Genomic DNA, 15,575 nt, shown 5'->3' with positions numbered 1-15,575 from the left:
GGGCTGAGAACACAGGGTGGGGTAGCCACACCCCTAGTGACAAGCCCCTGGTCCTCCCTGTGCCACAGGTGGGGATCTGCACCACTGTGGATTTCCATGGACTGTGGGGGACAGCCTGCCTCACCATGGGCTTCACCCACGGGCTGCAGGGGAATCTCTGCTCCGGCACCTGGCGCATCTCCTGCCCCTTCTTCACTGACCTGGGTGTCTGCAGAGTTGCTGCTCTCACTCCTCTATTTGGCTGCAGTTTGTTGTGCAGGGGTTTTTTACCCCCTTCTTAAATATGATATTCCGGAGGCACTACCACTGTCATTGATGGGCTTGGCCTTGGCCGGTGGTGGGTCTGTCTTGGAGCTGGCTGGCATTGGCTCCATTGGACATAGGGGAAGCTTCTAGCAGCTTCTCACAGAAGCTACCCCCTACTATCAAAACCTTGTCATGTGAACACACTATACACAGAAAGTTGTTATTTGGCCATCTCCTGTTTTAACTGAAAATAACTCTGATGGAGTAGCAGTGTTAAACACCAGCCAGGCAGGCTGGCAGCAAAGTCTTGTGGCTTTTTTTTTTTTTTTTTTTTAAATTAGTTGGAAACAGAAGTGCTGAGGAACTAACAGACTGACTCCTGGTCATTTACCTTAGCTGTCAAGAGTGGTTCCAAAGAATGTTTATCAATGTGGGGACAGGCACTTTATATATATATAAATAAATATATGTCTCCTGTGTTCTGTCCTGCTTTGGATGGAAGAAGATGATTACCCTTAGTTATATCATGTATTACTTTCAGCTTGACCTTTTCATATCACAGTTAGTGACTCACCTGAAGAGCAATGACTGGTTGTATTGCACTGTTCAGAGTTTTTGCTAGCATGACCTTTCAGCACATACAGGATTTCAGGAGCCAATAGAATCAACAAGTGAGAGACTAGATTTGATGTTCGTAGTTGCAAATGTTTGTGCTTGGTTGAAGATCCTTACATTGCAATTAAAGAATATTTTTTGTGTAAGTTTCATAACATAAAGGATGCAGTGATGTATTATAATTACAGATAAAGTCTGAAGACTATTGAGGTACACATTTAGAAAGCAGTGGATCCTTTATGTGGAATTCCAGATTACTTTTCTTGTCTTTGCTAGTAACTGCCACCTAGTGTGCGCAGTAATAGAAGAAGTACCAAAAGTACACAAGGGGGAAAAGGTAAGTAAAGCATGCACTGATTTAATTTTTATCTGTCCCTTTTCTTTATCAGGACTTTTTTAGTTCTACATTACCTTTGAAAGACAAGGTGAACTCTAAAACAGACATAATATTTGCTTAACAGGTGGAGTACTGTTTTGTTGAGGTATGTCTAAAAATGTGGTACTTGGCAACAGGGTTCAGGGATTTTTAGGCTAAATAACATGAGTGACTGGTGGTGATGTATTTGAAGACAATTGACTTTTTCACCATGAACGATGAAGGTGACTTTGCTATAAGTCCTTGCCTCAGTAAAATATTTCTGTTGATGATGGATTAATCTTGAATGGTGGCTTGCTAGTGTTCCACTAAATAATAATAGGACATTTGTAGTTCTTTTTTTTCATGAGTTACATTTAATTTTACTTCTTGTCCATCTTGACTTAATTCAGCAGCTTCATTTACTTTCTTTAGAAAACATAGTAGGGCTTTCATATTTTACTTCCTGATTCTATTCTTAGGCGTGGCTCACGATACCATTTGAGAACGATATCTTAAATTATTATCTAATACACATCTGGGCATATTATGTTCAAAGTATTTTCCAGAATGATTATTAGCACAGAATAAAAGATTAAATGTTCACAATGGGTTGCTTCAAAGCTGTGTTGACCTTTTCAAAGTGTTTTGTCTTACTTTTAAAGTAAAGCCATGTACCCAATGAGAACTGAGATTAATTTCACTAAATAGGACAGTTCTTAAGACTTCTGGATTTAGTTGAATATCCTGGATCTTGGAGCAAGTGTGTAAAGTTCTGGTAGAGTGAGACACCCTGTAATGTATATCTTTATGCACGAGCAATCTGTTTCCATGAAACTCTTCCTGGTCAAGATTTGATCTGACATTAAGCACTCTGAATGAAATTCTGAACGAGATGTAATCTTCAAAAATAGAAGTAGCAGGTGAACTATGATAATTCAGTAAATTTATATTCACATGTTTTGGATAGGAAAGTATTTTTTTACTTTTTCTTTTTTGCACAACGCTCTTAGTCTCTGACAGATGCTATTTTAGAAGGAAAAATTGAAGTGTCGTAAGACTGAAGGAAAGGAAAAGGTTTTTCATAAGCTTTAGTTAAAATCTGAAGTATTGTAAAGAGTTTGGGTAATGGAAAAATATGAAAGCTCCAATACAGCAAAAAGTAAAAGATGTTGTTAGCTTTTACCAGGCTTTATATATGCACAGATGTTTGCTTGCACTTCCTGCGTAACATTACACATAAATATAGTGATATTTAGATAATATCACTTTAGATAAACATAGAATATAGTCTGTGGGCCATATGTTAGGCTGCCAAGGCAATTTGCCTGGCCTGCACCCTGCGTTTGATCATCCAAGTATTTCTTGGCCTGGCAAAGGAATGAGCCACAGGCCAAATCGATACTCTGATGGTAGCTGCTTATTTTCAGCTACCATTTTGAGAGTGTTGGTCTTCTCTCCTTGCCAAAGACCAAAAAGTTGGGAAGGGTTTTGTGACCTGTGCAGTAAGCGCATTGCTTCTGAAAAGTATTATATCTGCTGTACCTACCGAATAGTTTGTGCCATGATGAGAGACAAACAGGTATATTGCTCTGATCTCTGTAAATGGCAAGTTTAGCAGGAAGGTGGGTGCTCTGATAGTACTCTTTATCACATTAAAACTGCATCTGCAATAAGGAAATGTACCTACACAGTAGTCTCAGGGTAGGGAGCAGTGAAATAACTAACAATAAAAACGTCCTGTTTAGAGTGTTATTCTGAACGAGATTTTTCATCTGCTTCTAACCCAACAGAAATCCATTTGAGTATCACTGGTTGCATTGTGTCATAAACTAGAAGCATTGCTCTTAATCAGGATTACAAAAAGATAGATGCTGGGGAAAGGACTGTTACACTAATGAAGATGAGAAGAAGCTTTAAGGCCAAGGAAGCTGCCACTGCCTTTCACCTAAATGCATAAGCCTAGCACATCCTATTGGATGTATCTAGAGGCTGAAAGCCAGTCAGCAGAGAGCACTAAGCCACAGAGTGGTAATGAAATCTAGCCTGGGTGACTGGTCACGTATTAGAGTGAGTGGAGAAACAGCACACTGAAAAACAAACAATCTGGTACCTTGTAGCAGCGGTTTTCCACATAGCATGGAAGCCTGTATTTAAAATATGGAGCAGGTGGAGTGTTTTTTGACAGTTTTGAGCAGAAAATGCTTATTTAAAAAAAGGGCTTTCCTAACAAATTTTGTTTTTTAGGAAGTGTTTGAGTGGCAAGGAAGAAAGTCTGAGATCCAAGATCGCACTCCAGTCAGAAATAAAATAATGGCTGATGAGGATGTTAATCTAATTTCAAGCAGTGTTCAGGGTCAAGTAATTTTGGCTGTAAATGTTTGTACTCACAGCAATGTCCACTGGTCAGAAGTGGTTCTAGGCAAAGTAATCTTGGACCCAGCACTTCTGACAGAATAGTCAGCAGAAGCCTTCATTTCTTAACATTGGCTAATGGAACTCCAGCACTATACAACTTATTTCCTCTTCTAGTCCATATAGAGCTCTGCGAAGCAGAGAATACCATACTCTAGGTCATATTTCTAATTCTTGCCTACTGACAGGCACAGGAGTATTTATTTTTCCACTCTAGGATACCAGAACAGTGCAATACAAATGGGGTACAGAAAAATGTCAGGTTCCTTTGGAGCAGGTGTTCATTCTTGATTTCAAAGAATCTTTATACCTTGTTCATGCTGGAATATGACCAACTACATTAAAGAAAAATATACAAAAAATTTATATTTGGTGGTCCTGATTCAGAGCTTTCTGGCTTGTCTCACTGTTTGGTGGTTTTAAGGCTGTAGCTTCAAGAATTCTTTTTTAAAACAATCTCAACTTGTTTGGAGGGAAGGTCATTAGCTGTCATATTTATGTAAGTTGCCAACTTAATTGGACTAATATGCAAAAAAGTAATAAGGCTTTCTTACCCCAAAGTTTTAGTCCTGATGTAAGGTCCATTTAAAGGCAAGTTCATGTTTTCTGAGAACCCAGGTCATCTGTGCATAATGGTTGCAATCAGCAATACTGGCGAAATGGGCTGCTCTGCAGCGGCTTGGTTTTTGTACTTATAGTATAAATTAACTATTGAAAAGGCATTATGTGAAGGCATAACATTCAGTTTTAAAAGCCTAGATTCTGTGAAATGTATCCGTCTTTTCCCCTGATAACTGTTTGTAGCAAAAATCATCCAGGTGACTTAAAAGACAATTAAAAGATTTGAATCCTTTTATTTTTAGGTTTGTAAATAGTTTGTCTGGGCCTTTTTTTTTTTTTTTTTTTTTTTGCCATTCACCTCTGACTTGATCTATAAGGCAGGCAAGTTACAGAACTGTACTGTGAATTGCCTTGCTATTTGGCAGAAGTGCTTTAATTTGCAGTTTGAAGGATTTGCTATCTCTTCCCTATTGTCTCCTGAGTACCTACGGTAATGGCCTTGGTAGCAGAACTTATTTGGAGGTTGAACATGTTAGGTCAAAGAAGCACCATTTGCTTCAGAAAGTTTTGCTGTGTGGTTACATACCTCCAACTATTCTAACTTAGGTAAACCAGCACAGTGCTCTTGCACTCCTTAAAGTGTTCTTGGACTTCAGGGCTATAGAACTTGCCCTCAGGATCTTTTGCAGATTTTTTTAAGTTTCAAAATTTACTCTTTCACCAGCATTAATACTACGGTAATGCCCAGAGTTGAAGGTTGTCAGGTGCTATATAAATTCAGATACTGTCTGTGTAAAGGACTTAACACTCAATTTATGAAATACTCACTGAGAATGGAGAACATCTTTACAATAATCTGCTTAGGAAAACTATTAAGGCTACAGATTTAATGGTCAGATCATTTTCCTTATAAGTAGCAAAAATGTCATATGAAGAACTGATATCTGAAAAACTAGTGAGATTCTAGGCTGTTGATTCCTGATTGCATGCACAAATGAAGTGATAACATTCAGTTTATTTTATCTGCTGAGACCCAAATTTTCTCTAAAAATGAAAATCAAGTTTCACTTCTACCTATAGGATTGGGTAAATAATAAAAGGGTAGTAAAATAGCCTGATGAGGCTTACACTGTAGGGGAGCATCAAAGGATAGAATTCCTTCTGATTTGCATACCATTTGCAACACACTTTGCTCTTACTAAACCAAAATTATTGACCACTGTTTCCTTCAATCGATGTCCTCTTAAATACCCAAACCTGTCTGAGTCCAAAAATGTTCCACTACCTACACTGCAAATTCAAAACAATTTACCATTACCGTGTGTGAATCAATTTCATAACTTGCTTTGAAGAGCAGTGTAAAACTTTAAATTCCACTATCATTGTTCCTACATTGGGGACTTTCATATTGGTGTTCAGACCTGCGTGCTTCTACAGGTAAGCACAAGAATTCAGAAAGGAAAAAACAAAGGCATTTTAGTAAGGCATGTATTCTCATGGCAGTAAGCAAAGTAAGCAGGTAGAAGAAACACTTAACTGAATCAGGAGAGAAATTCTCAGATACTTTGTCAGTTGCAAAAAAAGTCTCAAGTGCTTGCAGCTTTCTGGTTTTTTGCATAAATTTAATGAATCGGCCTCTAGAAAATCATAAGATAGTTTGTGGTCAGTCTTGGGGAAGGTTAAGGCTTGTATCTTAGGAGTAATAAGCCGTGTTTGTCAGGTACCTCACCACTGTCAGTGATGCAACTCCAAATTTGGCAGGAATTGCTGTTATAAAACTGTTAAGATGCAGTTAGGTCCACATGTTACTCCTTAGGTTATTTAGATAAAATTCTGGTAAATTTAGTAGCAGGAGCAGGCTTATGAGTAGTGATTGCAGTACACACAACAGAAGCTATAAGGCTGTGGGCTTGGCTGCTTCTTAGCTACAGCTGAATAAAATTAAGCATTTTATGTGTATTAAATGTTCAGTTATTAAGGCTATGAATGTGGAATTACTTTGTAATTCTAAATCTAGTTCAACAAATTAAGTTGTGCCAGCCATGTAGCCCTGATCCTGAAATAGTTGCAGGATCAGTTTTTAGGTTAAATGTTTCCCTTAAGGAAAACTTGCCTTTCATTTTGGACTTCAAGAGCTACTTAGGGTTTGTAGTTACCGCTAAATAGAAACTAACGGGTTCGTTTGTGTTTTGCCGAAAGTTAATGCTGACATCTAGTGGTATCTTTCTGCATGTACAAAAACATGATAAATCGGTGGCCTGATGAGTAAGTGCAACTGCTACCCTGATACTTCGATGCTGCCTTTTCAGTATCGAATAAAATGTGACATTTCCTGTTATAAACAGCTTTATTGTGGGTAAAAAATAGTGCCAATTCAATGCTTTTCAAATAATTTTGCTGTTTCATGTAGGAAATATATTTTGGTGATTTAATATATTTCTCCTAACTTTCTTATAATTAAAGTAATCAAAATATATTTCTCATCGTTATTCCGTTATTAGGTCAATTGCTAAATAATGCAGTGCAAAAACATTTTAAAATATTCTGGATATTATTTTTGTATCAATCTATTTTTATTTCAACTATTTGCCATAATAAAGCAGTGACTAATAGTCAGAGGTCTCTAAAGCTAAAGGAATTTCAACGAACCTGTTTAGTATTTACTTATTTATTTGGCCGTGTAGTACTATACATGATCAAATCTTCTGTCTTTGCTGTCTCCTATGGTTTCTCTAAATGAAAACTTCATGTTTTGCTTCAGTGCTTTTAATTGAAGGGTTTTTTTCCATACTATTAACACAAGGAATTCAAATCAGAAGAGATGCATAGTATGTACTGTCTGATTACAAAGCACAGGAAGGGAGATCACTTCCAAAGCAGATATTTCTGTTGTATAGTTTGGAGGATAGAAATAATTGTTTTGAAACACTTTGGCTGATCGTGTGTACACACGCATCTGTTTTCATTATAGGTACAGGTGACAGGCAGATACATCAAAGGTGCTGAACTTCACTTGAAAAGAAATAAATTTGACTTACGGTCACCTTGATGTAGATTAATGACCCTCATTTTACAGAGGGTTTCCCGGTGTGGTGAAGAGCAGCCTGGCACAAAAAAACATCTGACAACACCTGACTGGTGTGCTGTAATTAAAAGGAAAGTCAGTGTGAGGTTACTTTTAGGGAACCCAGCATATGTGTTTTTCTTCCCCCATGAGCATTGTACCTCATGCTTGACATAAGCTCTTCATGCTGAAGTAGGTTGCTTAGATATACTGAAGCTTCATTTCTCACCTAAATTCCTGGATGTCCAAATAGTTGGAGCTGTTAGTTAGGCAGATGCGTACAACGGCAAAATTGTAATTGTGGACTCAATCTTTGAACAACTGATAAGAAATTCCTGACTGGTTTTGCTTATTGGATTGGCTGCTATTAGAGCAAAGATGTCAAATGGTCCTGCTGGCTAAGATAAAACCTTTAGAAGCTCAGCATATGTTGTAAATTTAAACTGCCAATAATCTTGTGTACAGTTAGTGTCTCAGAATGCCATTTTCATGTACGTATGTGATCAGAACCAGTATAAACATGGGAGCCCAGCATTGCAAAGGAATTGCACAAAGGTGAAGGTGCAGAACAAGGGTGTATTCCAAAGGGAGGGGGCCCAAGGAAGCTAGAACACTGGTGTTTTGGCTGAATACCAGAGTTGTGGGCTTATTTTCCTTATTTTCAGTGCTTACACAGCCTTATGTAAGAGCAATGAGCTGCAGGCTGGTGAAACCCACCATGTTCTCAAATCTTTTAGCATGCAAGACATGCAGGAATGTCTCCTGTAGAGGCTTCTGGTCAGTCCAGGAAGCATTGCTTGTGAACCTCCACTTTTTTCACTGTGATACTGCTTCTGCAGACTGCAATGCTATACCAATCATATGACCATTTTCCCCTAGAACTTTTTAATGCTCTTCTCATGATTTCCTGTTGCTGTCCATTTTCTTATTTTCAATTTCTCCTTAAGTGATTTCCAAATGAGTGGCCCTACCTGCATAATCAAATAGCCAAAACAGAGAATTAAAACCTTAACCAAAAAAACCCAAAACATATATTTAAATAATCTGTGGATTAAAAACTTCTTTTGGGCTGTCTTCATGTTCAGGAAAATATCAGAGTGCTAGTTTTCACTTGTTTTATATTGATCAAATGACAAGAAGTCTATAAACTTTTCTTTAAAAGACAAGTTTAGACTGAACATAAGGTGAACAACATGGATATAACCAATAGGCTAACATGTTTACATTTTCCTTGCTGAAGAAATAGTAGTACACGGATTGTTATGCAAATCTCAAATATTAACATTTCCATTCTTGGTCATGATAAAATATGTTGAGATGGAAATGAGAACCCACAGAAGTATTTCTGCATCTGAGGAGAATGGAAAACTAGCTAAGGCTACTGGTAAAGGTTAGATACAGAAATGGTTACTTTGTCTTGTGGTATGCAGCCTGACCTTTTAGTCCTGACTTTTTTTTTTTTTTTAAGGTTTCTGGTGTAGATCTAAGTTGGTTTTTTTGGTGTCGGTTGGTTGGGTTTTTTTGAGAGGTTTCTGGTGTAGATCTAAGATTATGTGGTTGTCTATATTGGATTTTTTTCATATGAACTTGGAGAGATGTTGACATGTTTTTTAAAAATGCAGCTCTGGAATGGATTACTCCTGTTCCAGACTGCAGTTAGATTTTAGCTCTGCCTTTTGAGGTCTTGTGATATTAATAAGAAACAGTAATACAAGTATCAACATGTAATAAAATGAAATTCCTAATGAGTTGATTTTTACCCACTGAATTTTTAATTGAAACTCAGAAATTTTGGGGTTTAACTTTTATGTGGTGAAGTGGCAGTGTACTTCACATCTGGATGACATGAAGAGAAAAGTTTTCGAATTGGATTGTCCCCTTACTATATACAGACACCATCAGTATAAAGTTAGTAACTGTGAATGCATGCACAGGCATATTTGGCTAGATATTTAAATATATTTCTAAAATCTGACATTCTTCTGTAAAAAAAAAAGCTTTAGCTTTAGATCAGAATTTATATTTTTTTAGAAAAAGTAGTACCTTAATCTTTATTCTGTTGAGCAACACAGCAATTCAGATTTCATCCAGTTTTGAGATCTGGTGTGTTTGTGTGTGGTGTAATACCTGTAAACTGTAAGCAGGCTATCCTACACGGGAGTCAATATCTTGTTCCATGTGAAATTTTTCTAGTATGTTTTCATGTAGTTCAAAATAACTTTCAACATACAATATGCCTGTGCAGTTAGTACTATAGCTGAGTGGAAGATTTTTACAAGTTGAATGATTTTCAAACATGCCTTTAAACACTTGCAAACAGACTGGTTTTGTAGTAAATCATGGATTGATTTAATGAGCTTACTGTATCAAACATCTGCAAATGATTGAAAATATTTTTTATGCAAGATTTTAGCTGCTTTGAGCAGAGACTGTACAACACAGTGCCACACAGACTAGTTTCCAGCACAGGTGTTAAGTGACTTAAAGCTCAATATTTAAGCAAAAACCTCAGACTTAATTTGCTACTTACAAATGTTTCTACCAGTGAGCTTTAATATTCACTGCAAGACATGTAAGGCAGGCGGTGAGAGCTGGGAATGTGAGGCCTTCTTTCTTCAGTTTTTGGGTCTTAACATCTGTATACAGAATTGATTTCAGGCTATGAGATTTTCTCATTTCACTTTGTAGAGAAATGTTTAAGTTTTAACTGAACATTAGGACTTTTCCCTTTGCCTTGAAGCACTGTTAGATTTGTTATTCCTGGTGTTCAGACAGGATGCACTGCTCTCATTCTGTTAAGCATGCTCAATGTCAGTCTGGGATATACTATTCATGTGCTCTGAGCTAAGTTAAGTGGTAAGATTATTGGGTTTTGCCCTTTGCCCCGTACATGTTACAGACAGTCCCATAACAAATTTTCTTCTTGCAGGAAGCTACCACTGCCAGTGTTCTCACTCCTATATTTTTCCTGTGTAATATTCTGTTTGTTTTTCAATTTGTACTACAGGCTTTAAGTTCGTTGTACTGTGGGTAGTGTTTTGTGGTCAGTGATAGTGGCCTGTGCAGCTGTTCTGTAGAACCTCCTGGTCTAGACTGTTTTTGAACAGTCTGTGAAAGGAGGAAGCAGATCTCAGTGACGTGGGCTGTCACTTTCAGTTTTATTTGGCTGTGTTGCTTGGCATGATTCTCTGCAGGATGTAAAACCACCTCTTGTAGAATCTTTCTAGCTTTCAGAATCTTTTTGAATTAACAATGATCAGCAATCAGTTGCATAATGCAAATTTTCAACTGGATTAGACACATTTCAAATTCATTAGACATTTAAATAGTCCCTGTGGTGTCCTTCACTGTCAGGTCATCTTGCATGTTCCTTGTGTTACTAGCAGTGAATGTTAAATCCTTATGTGTGGTAAATTAGGTCAGTATTCAGCCAATGCAACCTGTTGTGGAGTAAGATGACAGTCTTAGATGGGATTTTTCAATATGCTCCATTCTGGTTCCTGGTCCTTATGCTTCCTAGGTTTCTGTCTGTCTGGAGTGAAGTCTCATTACTGCAGCAAGAACCCATATTTTAAGTGTTTATTTTTTAATTTGTAATGTCTATATATCATTTTCCATTGTTTACCTCAATGCACAATACACTGGAGGATTTCTTTTTGCCTTCTCTGCCCATTTATGTTATACTCAAGTACCCTCTGATACTGGAGAATATAGAAACTCAACTGATAACCAGTTTCCAATGTTACAGGCATGCTATGCTGAACAGAGTGGTGACCTGTACTTCCTTAACTTTGTTCTGCAGGTTTAACTTTCCCTAATGCAAATCAATCTGAACGTCATACTGTTACTGGGTCAAATTTATAGCCAAGTGACTGGGGCAGGAGGTAATTAAGTCTCCTTATCAGTATGGCTAATGGAGAACAGCACAGCTATTAACATGCATGGGATCATATCAATTGTGTGCAAATACCTGTTTGCATTTGCAAACGAGTATTTCCAAATGTGTTTTGTATGCTTAAAGCATTAAGCTGTAGGCCAAAAGCAACTGGTCCCAGGGAATGCATTTTGTGCAATATAGAAAAAAATGTAGTAGTCTCTAATTTTAAGACATTGAATCAGGCTCAGTGCTTTAAATTTTGCTTATTTTTTCGTGGATTTCAGCTTTTTGTAGACTGTCACTGTCAAAAATAGTTATATTTCCAACACTTACATAAAACTTGTCTTACAAATTAAATGAAATCAGAAATGTGGATAAACTGTTAAACCTAGCATTTTTTCACTAGTTACGATAAGACATACTTCTCTATTTTTTGTGCCTTTGCTCTGGCTAGGAGAAGGAATTGAAATCTATTGTTCCACACTTTATTTATAGATGAAAGCTTTCACAATCTTAACCTTTGAATAACAACAGATCTTCAAGTTCTGCAGATGAATATAGTAATAATCTAATGCACTGGTGCTGGGAATCAGTCCTCACATTTTAATCTAACAGGATTATAGTTAAAGCCTGATAATTGTGATAGCAGTTCTGATTGTCTTTCCTTGGTATTTCTTCTATGTGAATGTTTTCCAAACTTTCACTGTTCCTCTTGTAAAGAGTGGGCTACATAATGGCACTATTGATGATGGGCCTAAAAGAGTTGTTGATTGGATTCAAATGGCTGTTGTGTTCCCTCCAACTAAGAATGAAAAATTGTCATTTAAACCACCTATAGAACAGAAGTTTTGTTTCAGGAACATTTAATCATGTTACATCATCCTATACTTTTATTCAGCTTCATCATTTTTGTGTTATATTTGTTACAGCTAAAATATACGGGCCATGTTTACTATTACTAAAATAAACTACTTCTGGCATGTCAAAATTAAATGAGAAAGCTGAAATTACTTGGTATTTCTTGCTCAAAAGCTTTGTCCAATTAGTTGTTCCCCTAAAACATCTGGTTTTCTAAAGACTTACAATTTCTTTGGCTATCCTGCTAAGCAAACCAAACACTATAGCTACTGAAAGCAAGATAATAATTTTTAGTTAATCTAAGGCAGGTTTAAAAAAACCATCCTGTTGGGACCAGTGCATAACTAGCCTTGGATCCTTCACAATAAAACAGCATTGCCAAAAATCCCACGTGATTAGGCAGAATACACAGAAGCAGGATCATTTGTTTGAGGTTTACTGGCACCATGTTAATCAGTGATATTTCTGGAAGACTCACAATCAATATTCACTGCATTTAAAAGCATGTTCATGATTTGTCTTGCAAGTGAAGTCAGATGCAGCAACTTGTGTATATGGCTGTTGTGATACACCTTAGAGACCTAGCACCTGGCAGCTCATGGGGCCTGCTTTCATACCACTGAAATTTTGTAGGTTGAAAATATATTTATTTAGGTGAGAAAAAAACCCAAACAACTTATTGTCACTATTTTCATAGTTTCATGCGAGGCAACCGAGAATGGGTGTGGACAAGAGGTGTACCAGGGGCCATTGTAAAGAAGTAATTTTGGGTTTGAAGTCAGTTGTTGGCACCAATATTTCTTGGAGGTGAGGAGGAAAAAAGGGTGGACTATGTGGGTATGTTTGCATGTTTATTCACTTTTGTGCATCTTCTGTGAGTTCAAAGTGAATCCGAACATTTAGGGCTTTCAGGCCACAATGACTACTGAGAAGTTGCAATGCAAAAAGATATTGGATATAACTGAATAGAGGTTTTAGTAAATGCAGTGATCAAATGCAGCTGTGATTCTTTTAAATACAGGCTACCTGTAGAAGCTAGAGATTACATTGCCTTCAAAGGCATAGTCTTTAGTAGGAAAATACTTTTAAGAGTGTTAGAGGGGTAGACTTGTACTAGTGTATGCTATCTGTGTTGCAAGCATGAGTGTAAATAATTTCCATTTATCACGGAATCACAGAATGGTTGTGGCTGGAAGTGACCTCTGGAGATCATCTACTCCGATCCCCTGCTAAAGCAGGTACTTCTAGAGCAGGCTGCACAGAGTCATGTCCAGGTGGGTTTTGAGTGTCTCCACAGAAGGAGACTCCACAACCTCTCTGGGCAGCCTGTGCCAGTCCTCTGCCACCCTCAGAGTAAAGAAGTTATTTTTCATATTCAGAAGGAACTTGCTGTGTTGGAGTTTGTGCCTGTTGCCCCTTGTCCTGTTGCTGGGTGCCACTGAAAAGAGCCTGGCCCCATCCTCTTGGCACTCGCCCTTAAGATATCTGTAGACACCGGTAAGATCCCCTCTCAGTCTCCAGCAGGCTAAACAGGCGCAGCTCCCTCAGCCTTTCCTCATCAGGGAGCTGCTCCAGTCCCCTCACCCCCCCTGTAGCCCTCCGCTGGCCCCTCTCCAGCAGTTCCCTGTCTGTCTCGAACTGGGAGCCCAGCACTGGGCACAGCGCTCCAGGTGCGGCCTCCCCAGGGAGAGGACCACATCCCTCCACCTGCTGGCCACGCTTCTCCTCACGCACCCCAGCATCCATTGGCCTTCTTGGCTACCAGAGCATGCTGCTGGCTCGTGGGCAACTTGCTGTCCCCCAGAACTCCCAGGTCTTCTCCACAGAGCTGCCTCCCAGCAGGTCACCCCCAGCCTGTACTGGTGCCTGGGGTTGTTGCTGCCTCGGTGCAGGACTTTACACTTGCCTTTGAACTTCATAAGGTTCCTCTCACCCAATTCTTTAGCCTGTCCAGGTCTCACTGAATGGCAGCGCAGCCTTCTGGTGAATTGGGCACTCCTCCCCGTTTGGTATCATCAGCAAACTTGCTGAGGGGACACTTTGTCCCTTCACCCAGGTCACTGGTGAATAACCTGACCAGGGCTGGACCCAGCACTGAGCCCTGGGGAACAGGGTCAGCAGCCGCCTGGCTACAGCCCTCCAGCTGGGCTCTGCGCTGCTGGTCACAGCCCTCTGAGCTCTGCCATCAGCCACTTCTCCATCCATGTCACTGTCCACTCATCCAACCCACACTGCCTGAGCTTACCTGTGAGGATGTTGTGGGAGACGGTGTCAAATGCCTTGCTGAGGTCAAGGTAGACAGCATCCACCACTCTCCCCTCATCCACCCAGCTAGTCATTCCATCATACCAGGTTGGTCAGGCATGAATTCCCCTTGGTGAATCCACTTTAGCTGTTCCTGATGACCACCTTTTCCTCCACATGCTTTGAGATGACCTCCAGGATGAACTGTTCCATCACCTTTCCAGGGATGGAGGTGAAGCTGACCAGTCTGTAGTTTTCTGGGTCCTTCTTCTTACCCTTTTTGAAGACTGGAGTGACACTGGCTTTCCTCCACAGTCCTCAGACATCTCTCCTGTTCTCCATGACCTTTCAAAGATCATGGAGAGTGGAGTGGCTTAGCAATAACAGCTGCCAGCTCCCTCAGCATTCGAGGCTGCATCCCATTGGGGCCCATGGATTTGTGGGTGTCAGGTTTGCTTAAATGATCTCTAACCCCATCCTCGACCAAGGGAAAGTCTTCCTTTCTGTCAAAGTTTGCTGTGTTCAGAGTGAACTCACCTGGTATGGGGGAAATTGTATATGATCTGCATTGGGACATAGACTTTCTGTTGGAAATGTACTGTGCAAACAAACATGAAAATGTGCCAGAAAAAAAGGGGAACAGCAAAAAAGGAAGGGATTCTGAAACCAGACAATTAAAGACTGTGGGGATATGCTAGGAAATAAAAGCTACCGCAAATCAAAAATGTTTAATGTGCTTGCTTAGTTGAGAAAGGTGGATAAGAACAATATTTTAAGAAGGCTGTCACCTTTCAGGGAGAGTTCTTAGAGGTAGGAATTGCCAAAAAAATATTTCCACAATACGAGAATACCCACGTCCTAAATTCCAGCCCCCTTACTACCTCAGTATGTAAAAAGTTAAAACATTTAATAGCAAGATTAAATATATATATATATATATTCCAGTGGTGTAAACACAAAATTTTGGGATACCTATTTAAAAAAAAGTTGAAATAATGAAGTATTTTGACAGTTTCTAATTCTGACTAAAATGTTAACTTAAAAGTGACTGACATAATTTCTTCAGATCCAGGGTTCTTCCTTCTTTGGGAACAGAATTCCCTAGATAGAAAGTAAAGGCATTAACATAGCATACATGCAAGTAGTGATGCATCCTTCTTGCTGGAGCAGTGGAAGATGCAGAGAAGAGTGTTGCAAAGGCTGCCTTTGTAACTGTCCCAGTATAGAGAGAAGAGGTGGTTTTGAACAGGAATCCATCCTAGAACTGAATTTTTAGTTCTCTGTTCTCTAAATTGCCTCCTGGCTAGGCTAAGTAAAGCAACCTGATTGTACCAACATAA

The 15,575-nt window shown here is 39.0% G+C and overlaps 1 protein-coding gene and 1 long non-coding RNA gene across 4 annotated transcripts in view; one reads left to right on the top strand and one right to left on the bottom strand.

The window, feature by feature from the left end:
* Nucleotides 1-15,575, top strand: part of LOC308068691 (toll-like receptor 3) — a 40,577-nt gene that overhangs the window by 12,954 nt on the left and 12,048 nt on the right. The window lies entirely within an intron of this gene.
* LOC308068773 lies at nt 554-14,366 on the bottom strand. Its single transcript, XR_013930127.1, has 2 exons — nt 14,237-14,366; nt 554-10,696 (listed from the first exon to the last, which is right to left on the bottom strand). It is a non-coding gene; the product is annotated as an uncharacterized lncRNA (long non-coding RNA).

Source organism: Falco punctatus (assembly GCF_963210335.1).
Source record: "Falco punctatus genome assembly, chromosome: 1".
Classification (NCBI taxonomy): Eukaryota; Metazoa; Chordata; class Aves; order Falconiformes; family Falconidae; genus Falco; species Falco punctatus.
This window is presented reverse-complemented; position numbering and strand designations above follow the sequence as displayed.